This window comes from Heptranchias perlo, chromosome 37 (genome assembly GCF_035084215.1).
Source record: "Heptranchias perlo isolate sHepPer1 chromosome 37, sHepPer1.hap1, whole genome shotgun sequence".
Taxonomy (NCBI): domain Eukaryota; kingdom Metazoa; phylum Chordata; class Chondrichthyes; order Hexanchiformes; family Hexanchidae; genus Heptranchias; species Heptranchias perlo.
This window is the reverse complement of record NC_090361.1, coordinates 5084540-5101234: the sequence shown is the minus strand read 5'-3', so window position 1 is coordinate 5101234 and position 16695 is coordinate 5084540. Positions and strand designations below refer to the sequence as shown.

Sequence of the window (16695 nt, the reverse complement as noted above, 5' to 3'; positions counted from 1 at the left end):
TGATTGAGGGAAGGTCATTGATGAAGCAGCTGAAGATGGTTGGGCCTAGGACACTGCTACATTCTACGAAACTGCAATGTAAATGAAAGAGATAAAAGATTCTAACCCAACAGGAAACAGGACCCGGTGAGTAACAAGAGACATAAGATAACAAAGAGTGGAGAAAGAGAGTTCAATAAACAATTGGATACAACCAAATACTTTGACCGGTCCTAATGATATGCTCCTCCTGCACTATGTGGGAAGTCATGGACACTACCAGTGTCCCTGGCGACCATGTGTGCAGGAAGTGTGTCCAGCTGCAGCTACTGGCTAACCGTCTTTCGGAGCTGGAGCTGCGGGTGGATTCACTGTGGAGCATCCGCGATGCTGAGACTGTCGTGGATAGCACGTTCAGTGAGGTGGTCACACCGCAGGTAAAGATTACGCAGGCAGAAAGGAAATGGGTGACCTCCAGGCAGAGTAAAAGGACTAGGCAGGTAGAGCAGGAGTCCCCTGGGGCCATCTCCCTCTCAAACAGATATTCTGCTTTAGATACTGTTGGGGGAGATGGCTTATCAGGGGAAAGCAGCAAGAGCCAGGTTCGGGGCACCACGGGTGGCTCTGCTGCACAGGAGGGGAGGAAGAAGTGTGGCAGGGCTATAGTGATAGGGGATTCAATTGTAAGGGGAACAGATAGGCGTTTCTGCGGCCGCAAACGTGACTCCAGGATGGTATGTTGCCTCCCTGGTGCTAGGGTCAAGGATGTCACGGAGCGGCTGCAGGGCATTCTGGAGGGGGAGGGTGAACAGCCAGTAGTCATGGTCCATTTTGGTACCAACGACATAGGTAACAAAAGGGATGGGGGTCCTGCAAGGTGAATTTAAGGAGTTAGGAGATAAATTAAAAAGCAGGACTTCAAAGGTAGTGATCTCAGGATTACTACCAGTGCCACATGCTAGTGAGTATAGGAACAGGAGAATAGACAGGATGAATGCGTGGCTGCAGGGATGGTGTAGGAGGGAGGGATTTAGATTCCTGGGACATTGGGACCGGTTCTGGGGAAGGTGGGACCTGTACAAGCGTGACGGGTTACACCCGAGCAGGACCGGGACCAATGTCCTCGCGGGGGTGTTTGCTAGTGCTGTTGGGGAAGGTTTAAACTAGAATGGCAGGGGGATGGGAACCTGAGCGGGGAGTCAGAAGGGAATAAAGTTGAGAGCAGCAAGAGAGGGGAAGACCCAGGGGAAATCTACAATACAAATAGTACAAACAGTTGTTCAAGAACAAGTGAAAGGGAAAAGCGTAGAGCAGCGGAAAGAAAGTGTACTTTAGGCACGACAGATAAAATAAAAACTAGAAGGCGTAAGGCGATTAACCCAGCATCAAAGCTGTGGCAGGGGGTTGGGAACCTGAGCAGGGAGACAGAGGAAAGCGAGTCAGGAAGGGACAGAAGGTATGGAGTAAAAGGTAAAGTGTTAAAAAAGGAAAAAGCAGGAACTAAGTGTCATAAAACATATTTGAAAGTTCTTTATCTGAATGCACGTAGCATTCGTAACAAAATGGACGAGTTAACGGCACAAATAACTACGTATGGGTATGATCTTGTGGCCATTACAGAAACATGGCTGCAGGGTGACAACGACTGGGAATTAAATATGCCAGGGTATTTAACAATCAGGAAGGACAGGCAGGAAGGAAGGGGAGGTGGGGTGGCTATGTTAATAAAGGAAGGAATCACTGTAATACAGAGAAATGATATTGGGACAAAGGATCAGGATAATGAAACAGTTTGGGTAGAATTAAGGAATAATAAGGGGGAAAAAACACTAGTGGGCGTTGTATATAGGCCTCCTAATAGTTGCAACTCTGCTGGAAGAAGTATTAATCAGGAGATAGTCGGGGCATGTAATAAGGGAACAGCTATAATTATGGGGGATTTTAACTATCATATTAACTGGACAAATCAAATTGGGCAGGGCAGCATTGAGGAAGAGTTTATTGAGTGTATTAGGGATGGATTTCTTGAGCAGTATGTAACTGATCCTACAAGGGGGCAGGCAACCTTGGACCTGGTCCTGTGTAATGAGCCAGGATTAATTAATAATGTCCTAGTTAAGGATCCCCTTGGAATGAGTGACCATAACATGGTTACATTCCATATCCAATTAGAGGGTGAGAAGGTTGGTTCTCAAACAAGCGTACTGAGCTTGAATAAAGGAGACTATGATGGTATGAGAGCGGAATTGATTAAAGTGGACTGGAAAAATAGATTAAAGGGTAAGACGGTACATGAACAGTGGTGTTCATTTAAGGAGTTATTTTACAACTTTCAAAAACAATATATTCCACTGAGGAAAAAAGGGTGTAAAAGAAATGACAGCCATCCGTGGCTAAGTAAAGAAATTAAGGATAGTATCCGACTAAAAACAAGGACATATAAGGTAGCCAAACTTAGTGGGAGGATAGAAGATTGGGAAGTCTTCAAAAGACAGCAAAAAGTAACTAAAGGATTGTTTAAGAAAGGGAAGATAGATTATGAAAATAAATTAGCAAAAAATATAAAAACAGATAGCAAGAGTTTCTACAGTTATATAAAAAGAAAAAGGGTGGCTAAGGCAAATGTAGGTCCCTTAGAGGATGAGACCGGGAAATTAATGGTGGGAAACATGGAGATGGCAAAAATGCTGAACAAATATTTTGTTTCAGTCTTTACGGTAGAGGACACTAAGAATATCCTAACACTGGACAAACAGGGGGATCTGGGGGGGAGGAGCTAAATACGATTAAAATCACTAAGGAATTGGTACTCAGTAAATTAATGGGACTTAAGGCGGATAAATCCCCTGGACCTGATGGCTTCCATCCTAGGGTCTTGAGGGAAGTGGCAGTAGGGATTGTGGATGCTTTGGTAATAATTTTCCAAAATTCTCTGGACTCGGCAAAGGTCCCGGCAGATTGGAAAACTGCTAATGTAACACCCTTATTTAAAAAGGGTAGTAGGCAGAAGGCTGGAAATTATAGACCAATTAGCCTAACATCTGTGGTGGGTAAAATTTTGGAGTCTATTATTAAGGAGACAGTAGCAGAACATTTGGATAAACATAATTTAATAGGACAAAGTCAGCATGGCTTTACGAAGGGGAAGTCATGTCTGACAAATTTGCTTGAATTCTTTGAGGACATAACGTACAGGGTGGATAAAGGGGAACCAGTGGACGTAGTGTATTTAGACTTCCAGAAGGCATTCGACAAGGTGCCACATAAAAGATTATTGCTCAAGATAAAGAATCACTGGATTGGGGGTAATATTCTGGCATGGGTGGAGGATTGGTTATCTAACAGGAAGCAGAGAGTTGGGATAAATGGTTCATTCTCGGACTGGCAACCAGTAGCCAGTGGTGTTCCGCAGGGGTCGGTGCTGGGTCCCCAACTCTTTACAATCTATATTAACGATTTGGAGGAGGGGACCGAGTGTAACATATCAAAGTTTGCAGATGATACAAAGATGGGAGGGAAAGTAGAGAGTGAGGAGGACATAAAAAACCTACAAGGGGATATAGACAGGCTGGGTGAGTGGGCGGAGATTTGGCAGATGCAATACAATATTGGAAAATGTGAGGTTGTGCACTTTGGCAGGAAAAATCGGAGAGCAAGTTATTATCTTAATGGCGAGAAACTGGAAAGTACTGCAGTACAAAGGGATCTGGGGGTCCTAGTGCAAGAAAATCAAAAGGTTAGTATGTAGGTGCAGCAGGTGATCAAGAAGGCCAACGGAATGTTGGCTTTTATTGCTAGGGGGATAGAATATAAAAACAGGGAGGTATTGCTGCAGTTATATAAGGTATTGGTGAGACCGCACCTGGAATACTGCATACAGTTTTGGTCTCCATACTTAAGAAAAGACATACTTGCTCTCGAGGCAGTACAAAGAAGGTTCACTCGGTTAATCCCGGGGATGAGGGGGTGGACATATGAGGAAAGGTTGAGTAGATTGGGACTCTACTCATTGGAGTTCAGAAGAATGAGAGGCGATCTTATTGAAACATATAAGATTGTGAAGGGGCTTGATCGAGTGGATGCGGTGAGGATGTTCCCAAGGATGGGTGAAACTAGAACTAGGGGGCATAATCTTAGAATAAGGGGCTGCTCTTTCAAAACTGAGATGAGGAGAAACTTCTTCACTCAGAGGGTAGTAGGTCTGTGGAATTTGCTGCCCCAGGAAGCTGTGGAAGCTACATCATTAAATAAATTTAAAACAGAAATAGACAGTTTCCTAGAAGTAAAGGGAATTAGGGGTTACGGGGAACGGGCAGGAAATTGGACATGAATTTAGATTTGAGGTTAGGATCAGATCAGCCATGATCTTATTGAATGGTGGAGCAGGCTCGAGGGGCCGATTGGCCCTCTCCTGCTCCTATTTCTTATGTTCTTATGTTCTTATGTTAATATTCCAACTTTTTTTGAACACCATTTAGCTGGGCACATGTCCTTTGCTGAAACGTAAATAAATGCAAAACTCGCAACAAGATGAGTGCAATGTCAGTGCGATTTGTGTGGCAAATCTATTTATATAAAAGCCCTAATATCCTTTTGTGTGGTCTCCGTACCTGACGTTGCTGACTTACTAAGGCTTCAGCGGCTTCCTGGTATCTCATCCAAGGAGCTATTCTTCACAGGTGAGCATAGATGGCGTGAGTCACCAGGCTGGGGCTCTTTTCTCTAGAAAAGAGTTAGCTGAGGGTTGACCTGACGGAGATCTTTAAAATTATGAAAGAATTTAATAGGGTTGAAGTAGAGAAGATGGACATGCATTTTTAAGATGAAACCACCACTGTGAAGTTTTTATTTCATGGTGGGGTTCTCGGCTTGAAGAGTGACAGAGTAATTAATAGTGCCTGTGTGATAGATTTGCATCCTTTCTTTGCAGTTTGGCTATAAATAAGCCAAATAAAGGCTTGGATACTGGGTTAACCAGTTATGCAGCTCTGTCCTTGACATTTTAGTTTCCATTGCTAAGGAGAGAGAGCGAATGATAGGGTGGAGAAGATGTTTCCACTTGTGGGGAGACCAGAACTGGAGGCCATAAATATAAAATAGTCACTAATTAATCCAATAGGGAATTCAGAAGAAACTTCTTTATCCAGAGAGTGGTTAGAATGTGGAACTCACTACCACAAGGAATAGTTGAGGCGAATGGCAAAGACGCACTTAAGGGGAAGCGAGATAAACACATGAGGGAGAAAGGAATAGAAGGTTATGCTGATAGGGTGAGATGAAGAGGGGTGGAAGGAAGGTTGTGTTGAGCATAAACACCGGCATAGACCATTTGAGCCGAATGGCCTGTTTCTGTGCTGTAAATCCTATGTAATTCTATGCTATTTAACCATGGAGGGTATTACAACAGATTCTGATCCTGAGGTACACCCAGCTGAGGTCACCAGGCAGTGATGTGGAACTATGGAAGTTTACAGTGTAGAATGAGGCCATTGAGCCCATCATGTTTGTGCTGGCTCTTTGCTAGAGCAATCCAAAACTAACCCTACTGCCCTGCTCTCGCTCCACATGGCCTCGTACCTTTCTCTGCTTCACATGTTGATCTACTTTTCCCTTAACATATGCAATGGTCTCTGCCTCAGCTATCCCCAGTGACAAAGCAGCCCCTCTCTGTGTAAAGAAATCTCTCCTAACTTCTCCCTCTCAGTGATAATTGTAACTTGATGAGCCCTCGTTACCGACTCCCTGACCAGAGGAGAGTAGAGGACTGGCAAATCTGGTTTATTTTTCCTCTCCCTGACCCAAGGGCATTGAGGATAATTGCACAGCTACACCTGTCGTCCTGACTGAGGTCAGGTGACTCAGCACAGCTCTGGAATTGAGCTATGGGACCTTCTGGTCTGTATGGCTTAGCTCGATGTTGGATGATGCCTTTACCCAGTCTACCAGGAGAGCTCTATCTTGCTAAGCACAAGATAAGTGTGTCAAACACTATATTAGTTTTTTTCCCAATCACCCACTGCAACAATAGACACCTTTCACTATTGTGAGCCAGTAGGCTGATTGGCGTAAACCATTGTTGTCTGATTGACCTTTGGTTGAATGGGTGAACAATTGTTTGGAAACAAGAACAATCACCGTGAGCAAACAATTGATTATTCATGGCTGTTAATACTGCAATTCTGGCAGTAGCAACGCAAGGGGCAAGAGATAAATATATGTTAGAAATTAGATTGAACACCATATTCTACTGAAGGACACATGTGGTTAACCAACAATGTGGTTGCACTGCCAGTATAGGAAGTATAGGGGAAGGAGACCAAGTATGAACTTATGAAATTGAGGGGCAGAAAAAGAGCAGCTGGTCCATCAAGGCTGCCCCACACAGCATGATGGCCAGATCATCGGGCTAAACACTTCTTCCCCCACACCCCTCCTGCCATCTACCCCTGGGAGAGGCAGAAAACCACAGAAAAAAAACCCAGGGCCAATAAGGGAAAAAAATACTCTGGAAAGTTCCTCTCCGAGCTCCGCAGCCGATTAAAACCAGTCCAGGAGATCACACGGAGTGTTATCTATAAAGACACTTACCTTCTATATGATGTGATCTCTGCCCCAGTCAGGAACTGGTCCAGCTCCCTCTCGAAGGCAGAGGGTCGGCATCCACCACACCAGCCGGCAACACGTTCCAGAGGCTCACTGCTCTCTGGGAGAAGAAGAACCGCCTAACAGCCAATCTGTTCCTACTCTTACGACCCTGAATCCCAACACCCTTCTCCAGTTGCTGGAAGCTTGATTTTAATCAGGGACATGTGTGAAGAGCTGATACTGTGCCTCTCTCTGACTGACCTTGATTCAGGCTTTTAACTTTAAACTCTTGATTTTCCTTTGGGAAATGTCTGGCCTCCCCAAATTGGAAGAGCCAGTCTAGTCCCTAATGGCCAGAGGGTGAAAACCCCCATGGACTGGAAGGAAAACAAGTCCATTCTGTGCTTCGTGGAAAAGAACCTTTATGCCGCCAAGAATCCAACACTGGCGTTCCCTCACCCCATCCCCACCCCCCCCTTGGACGGTCAACCCATCACCAAAAATACACCTGCCTTTGGTTACTGTGGTTTTCAGATGCAGAGGGCGGTTGCTTGCTCATGTTAAAATGGTGACCATTCTGCACTATGGGATATTTGGCACTATATGTGTGAGACCGGCCATTTTTAAAAGTTACGTCTCTCCTGCAGGTTTCTCCCCCTCCTCCCTTGGGAGCATAGACACACGCTGAGAATCTCCAGCTCGAGATCTCTGCGCTCCTCCAATTCTGGCCTCTTGCGCATCCCTGATTTTCATCACTACACCATTGGCGGCCGTGCCTTCAGCTGGCTAGACCCCAAGCTCTGGAATTCCCTCCCTGAACCTCTCCGCCTCTCTCTCCTCTTTCAAGACGCTCCTTAAAACCTACCTCTTTGACCAAGCTTTTGGTCACCTGTCCTAATATCTCCTTATGTGGCTCGGTGTCAAATTCGGTCTGATTATGCTCCTGTGAAGCACCTTGGGACATTTTACTACGTTAAGGGCACTGTAAAAATACAAGTTATTGTTGAGAATTGGTTGGTGCTCTTCGCAATCTTTATCCACGTGCTTTATTTGTAAATTTTGTGCTCATCCAGGTGAGGGATGTTACTGCGACATTTTTACTATTTCCCACACCACTTCTCCTGGGGCCCATCCGAGCGAAATGACCAATTTCATCCCAAATAGTAGTGATTTTGTTTTTATTATTCATTCTCGGGATGTCACTGACAAGGCCAGCAGTTATTGTCCATTCCAAGTTGCCCTGATGGACCTTCTTGTTGAACAACTGTGGGGCTTGCTAGGCCACCTTAGAGTGCAGGTTAAGAGACAACCACATGTGGGACTGGAGTTACATATAGACCAGACCAGGTAAGGATGTCAGGTTTCCTTCCCTCAAAGACATTAGTGAACCAGTTGGGTTTATACAACTATCTGACAGCTTCATGGTCATTTTCACTGATACCAGCTTGTTATTTTGGAGGCAATTTATGTCCATCAGAAACTTGCTTTAGACGGCCGAAAATCACTTCACTTAGGATCCTTATAGCCAGCAGACAGAAGAGATTTCCATTCCATCAGTTTAAGTTCCAATACAGGTCCCAGAGGCGTGATAATTAACTCCACCATCCAGTTCAATGATTATATCGTGGTAGTATACAGGAAAGTATGTTTGCATTCTTTTAATATGTCGTTGCTCTTTCAAACAAACTTTACATCAGGCGGGAGAGTTAAATCTACACAGGAACCTCCATTATCTGCTACAATAGTGAGGTCCCTCTTGCTCATAATCGAAATCGGGGGATAGTCGAGACTCCCTGGACTTTGGCCTGAAACATGAATTCTGTAGCATTCCCCTCAGCACAGGAACAAAGGCAAGTGCCAGACAAATAATTAAAGAAGAATTATGTAATTTTATTGACGACAGAAATGGAGATGAGATACAAATATCAAAAGAAGCTGTGCAACAAGGAGGTTTCAAGTGCATGGTTTTGTCCTGTGAAAATTATGGTGGATACCAGGAGTGCAGATAATTGGGGATGCCATTGTTGAAAGGAGGACCCAATACAATCTTGATGCAAAACCATGGGATTTTCAAGAACACTTGCCTGGAAATTCAGCCGTGTAGCGCCTGTTTCTCGGGCACTAAATGGCCGTCAATAGGAAGTGCACGCTCATTACGAGCCAGAAGCGCACCATGTTGGTAAGGGCCAAAAAAAAATCGGAGCGCAGTGTCCACGCCTGAAACGTTCGCAGCGTCCCGCCTCGCTGGCGAGCTGCCTGTTAATGTCTGCAGCCGGCCGGCTCAATGGTAATCAGATCTGAGGCCCAGTATCGGGTGCGCCTTGGGCCTTACCGTTCAGGGATTGATCCCTGCTCCCTCGCCGCCCCCCGCCATGCGCCCAGAAACGGGCGCGCCCGTATTTCTAGGCCACTGGGCCGTAAAAAAAAACGTGACCGTTTGTTGTGGAAGCCGCCAAATTGGTTTTTGCAGCAGGAGGTCGTGTAGATCACAAGGTAGAGGTAGATGAAGGAGGCCAGTCCGCCTGTACTAGCTCACTCAACCAGCAAATATCTACAGGCCCCTCAAAACAGCGTCCAACAAATGAGTCCACTACTCTTCCGGATGTAATGATTGTTTATTTTGACGACTGATTTCCCCAATCAGGCACTCACCGTGAGGCGCGGGCGGGCCCACGGCCTTTGGTTTTGTGTCAGTTTAATTTAAGTATCGGTGCAAAAAGTACAGTTTTTTTTGTAACTTTTATTTCCTCACTCCCGCTTGACCGGGAACATCCTGCAACGAATCGAGGCGTGAATAAGCAACGATGAGCTATAGTTTGTCATCCGGGCTTTATCAGCCGTGAGGACAGTGTGTGCAGACATGGTTATCAGGGAGGATTTAGCACAGACAATGAGGGTCAGCAAAGCAATGTATTCCATAATCTTCAACCTAACCAAATACGCAATATTGATATGAACATAATAATAGCCGTGTCCTTGAACTTAATTTGTAACTAGTGGTGCTTTCTGTGTGTTCATTCTACTGTGAAGCCTCTGCTTGGGGAGCACTATCAGGCAAAATAATACTTAAAATATTCCCCCCCCCCCATCTTTCTTCTTGATTGTTTGTGCTGGAGAATTTAACTCTTTCCCTTTCAGACGCCCCTGGCCCCGATTTTAACTTGGGGCAGGGGGCCGAGGCAAACAGGCAAATTGTCAGGACCTCGGCAACCTGAGGTCCCGGGAGATTTTAACTGTCAGGCCTTATCGCCGTAGGTCCCAGTCAGTCTCCCGCCCGATCCCGGCTGGAAGCTGTTGGGCAGGAGTGGGATGTCAGGTGGCAGGAGGCCGCCATCAGGGACCCAAATGATCGATGCCCGACACTCGGGCAGGTGGCTGGGAGGGGGTACGGAGGGGATTCACGGTGCTGGTGGGGGGGAAGGGTGGGGACGCCCGGGGTTGGGGTGGGGGTTAATCTTTTCTTGCGGGGCCCGGAGGAGCGCTCCTGCACCTTTGGGTCCCACAAGCAAAGGAGATAAAAGAAAATCTGCTTACCTTTTCGCCCTGGCTCCTCTTCCCGCTAGTTGGGCTTGTATGGAAGGTACAACGGCCTCCCCTGCTCAGGCATCAGGTTAAAATCCCAGTCAGGCCCCAATGACATCACCGGAGTCTGATCTGCATATTTAAAGACAGACTCCGCTGGCTTTCATTGGATGTTCCTCTTGCCTGCTCAGACGAGCAGGTTCGGATCGGAATCCTTGGGAAGACAGTGGGATCGGCCCGGGTAAGTCCCGCCGGTCATTTTAAGTGAGTGCAGGCTCGGTTTCCGCTGAGCTGTAAGGGTTAAAATCGCCAATTTTAGCGCACAACCCAGCAGGTCAGGCAGCATCTGTGGAGACAGAAACAAGAGTTAAACGTTTCAGGTCGATGACCTAGGAACATAGGAACATAGGAACAGGAGTAGGCCTTTCAGCCCCTCGTGCCTGCTCCGCTATTTGATAAGGTCATGGCTGATCTGTGATCTAACTCCATATACCTGCCTTTGGTCCATATCCCTTAAGACCTGCCCACTTTGAAGAAGTTCTGCTCTTCTGTCCAACGGGGGTTTCTGTTTGAATCTCTAACTCCTTCCAGTTCTGATGAAAGGTCATCGACCTGAAACGTTAACACTCTTTCTCTCTCCACCGGCGCTGACTGACCTGCTGAGGGTTTTTCAGCGTTTTCTATTGATTCTCTAGATCTTGTCACCAAGAGATTTGCCACCTAGACATTAAAGGCTGTGGGGTAGATCTTGACTTTGTGCGATGGTGTAAAGCTGGTGATAACGAGTTGGTGGGCAGCTTTACATCTCTCCCCATTGAAGTCAACGTAAATAAGAATGGGGAGAGATGTATATCTGTCTGCCGACTCACTATCACCCGTCTTACACTATCGCACAAAGTCAAAATTTTAATAAATAAGGGATCAGCAAAAAGATTCAGGAAAATTGTTAGCAATTTGTGTTTATACTCGAGGGGCCTTTTCTGTATGCCTTTTGTGCAGGCTTCTCTGCAGTTTCCATGGCAACAATCTCAAAAGTGAGTTTTGTTTCTTGCACTGAGAGCTCTCGCATTGAATAACTGTTCACTTTTGTACAGAGAGAATATACAATTCTTTCTTTCTTGGAACTTTTCCCCCCCCCCTCCCAGTTCTTTCCTCTATTCTCTCTCCTCTCCTCAAGGCACTGAAGATTGCAATTGATCTCTTGGCGAAGATGGGTTAATTTAGTGTGGTGTTCTTCATAACCACAATGGGTTGGAGACATACCAGCTGTCATGCTGGGTGGTACATTTACCCAATAAGCCACTGGGGGAGGTCTCCGATTACTCTCCTGTTGACTTTTCCCCCTTAAGTTCTGGCCAGTTTTCTTCCCTCTCCACCTCTTCTCTCTGAGTTCTTGAGTCCAAAGTGCAGGCCTGCCTTTCCGAATCCCTGCCCATTATTCATAGGTGAGCCTGGACGGTGAGTGTTGGAAGAGTTTTTTCTATCATGGGGGGGGGGGCATCACTCAACCCTGTACTCACCCAATGTCCACACACATGCACACTTCCATCAGGAGTTGCTGGGTAGTCATCATGAGCGATAATTCTGGCCTCTATTCTCCGGGAGTGATGAGGCCCTGGCTGAGGGCAGTCAACTCAGTATAAGAACATAAGAAATAGGAGCAGGAGTAGGCCATACTGCCCCTTGAATCTGCTCCGCCATTTAATCAGATCATGGCTGATCTTTGGCCTCAACTCCACTTTCCCGCCCAATCCCCATATCTCTTGATTCCCCTAGAGTCTAAAAATCTATCTAACTCAACCTTGAATATACTCAACGACTGAGCATCCACAGCCCTCTGGGGTAGAGAATTCCAAAGATTCACAACCTTCTGAGTGAAGAGATTCCTCCTCATCTCAGTCTTAAATGGCCGACCCTTTATCCTGAGATTATGTCCCCTAGTTCTAGACTCGCCAGCCAGGGGAAACATCCTCTCAGCATCTACCCTGTCAAGACCCCTCAGAATCTTATCTGTTTCAAAGAGCATAGACTGGGGTCCTCACCTGGGAGCCCTGCTGGTCTTATGGATTGGCTGCTAGTCTACCATCACAGCCAATCTTGTCTTCGCCTCATGTCCACACACAGGCCCCTTCCATTGGAGAGCGGACAGTGGTGATGCAACCATAGAAGTTCACAATACAGAGGGAGGCCATGCAGCCCATCGCGTCTGTGCTGGCACTCACCAAGGGCAATCCAAAACTATATTTCCACTGCCCTGCTCTCTCCCCATGGCCCTATATCTTCCTCTACTTCAAATGTTTATCAAGTCTTCCATTAAAAGATGCAATGGCAAAGCATTCCATGCTCTAATTATGTAAAGAAATTCCTCCCATAGTGACGATTTTAAATTCGATGCCTGACCCCCCTCGTCACTGACTCCCCAACCAGACAAAATAATCTTTTCCTCTTCGCCCTCCGTTATTTTAAAAACCTCTGTTAAATCTTCTCTTAACCTTCTCTGCTCCAGTGGAGATAGTCTCAGTATCTCAAGTCTACTCCTGACAACTACTGTCCCTGGCACCATCCTGGTGCACCTATGTTGTACACTCTCTATGGTTTAATGGCTTTTCTATAATAGGGCACCCAAAACTGTGCACAGTACTCTAAGTGCGGCCTAACCATTGTAAAAATATATTATTACCCCTTATGTCCATGTTATCCAAGCCCCTGTTTATAAAGCTCAAAATGTGATTGGCAGTAATGACCGATGACAGATTTTGAATTGTTGCCCTGGTTGAAATTAATGCATTTCGCACTTTGCACAGACTGGAAATGGAGCCTGGGAAACTCTGATCTATTTGGTTTGTAACTACACGGGATGGTCCTTTTACACACTGAGATATCAGGGGAGCCCTGAGAGGTTTGTTAAGCACAGAAATGATAGGAATCATTTTTTTCAATTTCGCGCTCCAGGCAAGGAGCCTTTCTCACTGAGAAACGTATGTTGGATATTCAGACTGACACGGCTTTCTGACCATTTATTTAAGCCAACAGAAAATCGTGCACAGTTTGTGCCCAAACTTCCAGATGTGCTGCAGATGGGTGAGGCTCTTTGTTGGGAAGTCAGAAAATGACCCCTCATATTAGCTCTTATGAATCACCCACTAGAACGAAAGACACCTTCCCCCATTGAGGGCCTGTAGTTTGAACAGTCATTGTTTGGTTGACCTTTGCTCGAACTCGTGAATAATTATTTGGAAAACGGGAACAATCACCGTGGGCAAACAACTGATTATTCATGGCTGTTAATACTGGAATTCTGGCAGTAGCAACGCAAGGGGCAAGAGATAAATATATGTTAGAAATTAGAGGTCTTCACAATACAGTCTAGGGTCCATTTGTGGGCCACTTCTCACCTATAGCCTCTCTTAGCTGCCATTCATAGCCCTGGTTGGCTGTGGAATGTTTAAAGAGTTGGAATTTAGTGCAATTGGCTTTTATACTTTTCTTTTAGTTTCCCTCCATTACAACAGTGACTACACTTCAAAAGTACGTCAATCGCTGTGAAGCATTTTGGGACATCCTGAGATCGTGAAAGGCGCTATATAAATGCAAGTACTTTCTATTTTTCCAGCAAATGTTCAAGGGAATGCTAACAGGAGACCAGGTTAACCCAGCAAGCGAAAGGGCCCCATCAAACAGAGCTTTTTAATATTGTTCCTATTGTTTTTTCTTCCTCTTTCTACGGCCCTCCATTTGCCTGCTGTCCACAGCGGTACGATTAAAACCAGGAGGTCATCGTGTGGACAGTCAGAGACACCGAGTGACGATCCCTCACTCCAAGGGGCGACTGTGTTGGAGCATTCTTTAGAGTGAGCCTGAAACGAGACATTGGTGGGGGTTGTGGCCATTGACAAAGAGTTGTTGAGTAACACTTATTAACGTCGAGGCGACTCCAGTATCGAAAAGCTAAATCCAGAATGTGACTGCAAATTAAACGGTGATAGTAAAACAAGGCTGAACAGGCTGGGGCTCTTTTCTCTAGAAAAGAGAAGGCTGAGAAGTGACCTAATAGAGGTCTTTAAAATTATGCAGAGGTTTCATTGGATAGACTTAAAGAAGATGTTTCCACTTGTGGGGGAGTCCAAAACTAGAGGCCATAAATATAAGATAGTCACTAATAAATCCAATAGGGAATTCAGGAGAAAATTCTTTACCCAGAGAGTGGTTAGAATGTGGAACTCACTACCACAAGGAGTAGTTGAGGCGAATAGCAGAGATGCATTTGCAGGGAAGATGGATAAACACATGAGGGAGAAAGGAATAGAAGGATATTCTGATAGGGTAAGATGAAGAGGGATGGGAGGAGGCTCTTGTGGAGCATAAACACCGGCACGGACCAGTTGGGCCGAATGGCCTGTTTCTGTGCTGTAAATTCTATGTAATTCCATGTAAGGAATCAGGTTCAAACTGGCAAAAAGCAAATTTATGGCTGATTGTAGGAAGTTCTGTTTCACACAGTCACGAACACATGAAATGGACTCCCGGGTGAGGTAAGGGATAAAAAAACCTTGGAATCATTTAAGAAGTGACTGGGTGCTGAGGGTGGGGGACTTTCCAAATCGATGAGCCAAAGGATGGGCCAAAGGTGCTTCCTCGTCCATATTTACGTTATGAAAAGATCTCGCTAGGAAACAAGGCTGGGCTTATACCACAGAACTGCTGGAAGACCAAAGTGTTGGAAAGTTTGTGCCCACCAGACCTCTTCTGGAAAAACTTGTGCAGACCGGCATCTGGAAAACTGCGCCTGTATAACCCAGGAAAGACGGCGATAGAGGCAGAGATGCCATGAGTGTTGCTGGCTTAGTCTGGAATCAGTCCCTATTCATTTACCTAAATGATACTGCCAAAAGCCAGGGCGGCCACTGGAAGCAACACAGCGAGATGACTAGGGTAAGAAAAATAAAACAGAAATATGATTGAGCTGCACTCATAACACGCAGAAACATGGTTCACAAACTATAGGAGCAGGAATAGGCCTTTTAGCCCCTCGAGCCTGATCCGTCATTCAATTAGATCATGGCTGATCTGTATTTTAACTCCATCTACCCACCTTGGTTCCGTAACCTTTAATACCCCTTACCTAACAAAAATCTATCAGCAATGCAAAATATTAAATACTTCTACACTGGCACGTGTGAATTATCCATTCGGCCACACTTGTGAAAACAGTTTTCCTGTTCTGCTGCTGTTTAAGACCTGCCCTCTATCTATGTAACCGTAATGAATAACATGGGCTCGTATACTTGACTTACCACTGCCACCAAGTGGTCTTTGTTGCACATTGCAACTCAATGCTGGAATACCCTATTCCTTGGCCCTCTCCCTGGAGAGTAGGAGGTTAAGGGTGATCTTATAGAAGTCTATAAAATAATGAGGGGCATAGATAAGGTCGATAGTCAAAATCTTTTCCCAAAGGTAGGGGAGTCTATAACGAGGGGGCATAGATTTAAGGTGAGAGGGGAGAGATACAAAAGGGTCCAGAGGGGCAATTTTTTCGCTCAAAGGGTGGTGAGTGTCTGGAACGAGCTGCCAGAGGCAGTAGTAGAGGCGGGTACAATTTTGTCTTTTAAAAAGCATTTGGACAGTTACATGGGTAAGTTGGGTATAGAGGGATATGGGCCAAGTGCAGGCAATTGGGACTAGCTTAGTGGTATAAACTGGGCGACATGGACATGTTGGGCCGAAGGGCCTGTTTCCATGTTGTAAACTTCTATGATTCTATTCTATGATTGCATTAATAAAATCTGCAAGACTTTTTAAAGTTGTTTGACTTTAAAGAAAACACAAGAACTTTCAGGATCAGGCCATTAAACCCAACAAGCCCCTCGCTTTTCGACTGATTGGCCATATCTGCCCACCTTCTCACCTCACCTCTCAATCCCTTCTCTCTCCTGAATCACGTCTAATCAATCCTGCCTGTCTTTCATTCTGACATACGGTTCAGATGAAAGAAGAAACAGAACCATTTTTTTAAGGGCGTGAATCCATTAATCTTGGGGTCAATTTTGAGTGCACAGCAAGGTACCTCAAAGTACCTCCAGTGCCTATTGGACAATCACGAGTGCGCTCACCACACAATTTTACGATACGTGCTAATGGCGGGTGAGGTAATTCGCCACCAATTGGATAGTTTAGGTTTTTGTACCAATCCCCTTTGGCCTCTTTGGGCCATCTGTTTCTGCATGTTATCAGCTGTGGCTCAGTGGGTAGCACATCTGGTGCCTGAGTCAGAAGGTTGTGAGTTCAAGTTCTATTCCAAGGACTTAAGCATAAAATCTAGGCTGACACACCAGTGCTGTCTTTTGGATGAGACCTTAAACCAAGGCCCTGTTTGCTCTCTCAGGTGCTTGTAAAAGATCCCATGGTATCATTTGAAGACCAGCGGAGGAGTTCTCCCACTGTTCCATCCCTCAACTTAAAACAGATTATCTGGTCGTTTATTTCATTGCTGTTTGTGGGATCTTGCTGTGCACAAATGTGTTACAACGGTGACCGCGCTTCAGTGGCTGCAAAGCCCTTTGGGACGTCCTAAGGCTGTGAAAGGTGCTGTATAAATGCGAGATCGTT

The 16695-nt window shown here is 45.6% G+C and overlaps 1 protein-coding gene across 1 annotated transcript in view; it reads left to right on the top strand.

The window, feature by feature from the left end:
- The window catches only part of LOC137304422 (keratin, type 1 cytoskeletal 11-like), a 61738-nt gene continuing 45043 nt past the window's right edge, over positions 1–16695 (top strand). The window contains exon 1 of the mRNA XM_067973013.1: positions 1–126. The gene's annotated coding sequence lies outside the window, so the exon portion shown is untranslated. The remainder of the gene's footprint in view (positions 127–16695) is intronic.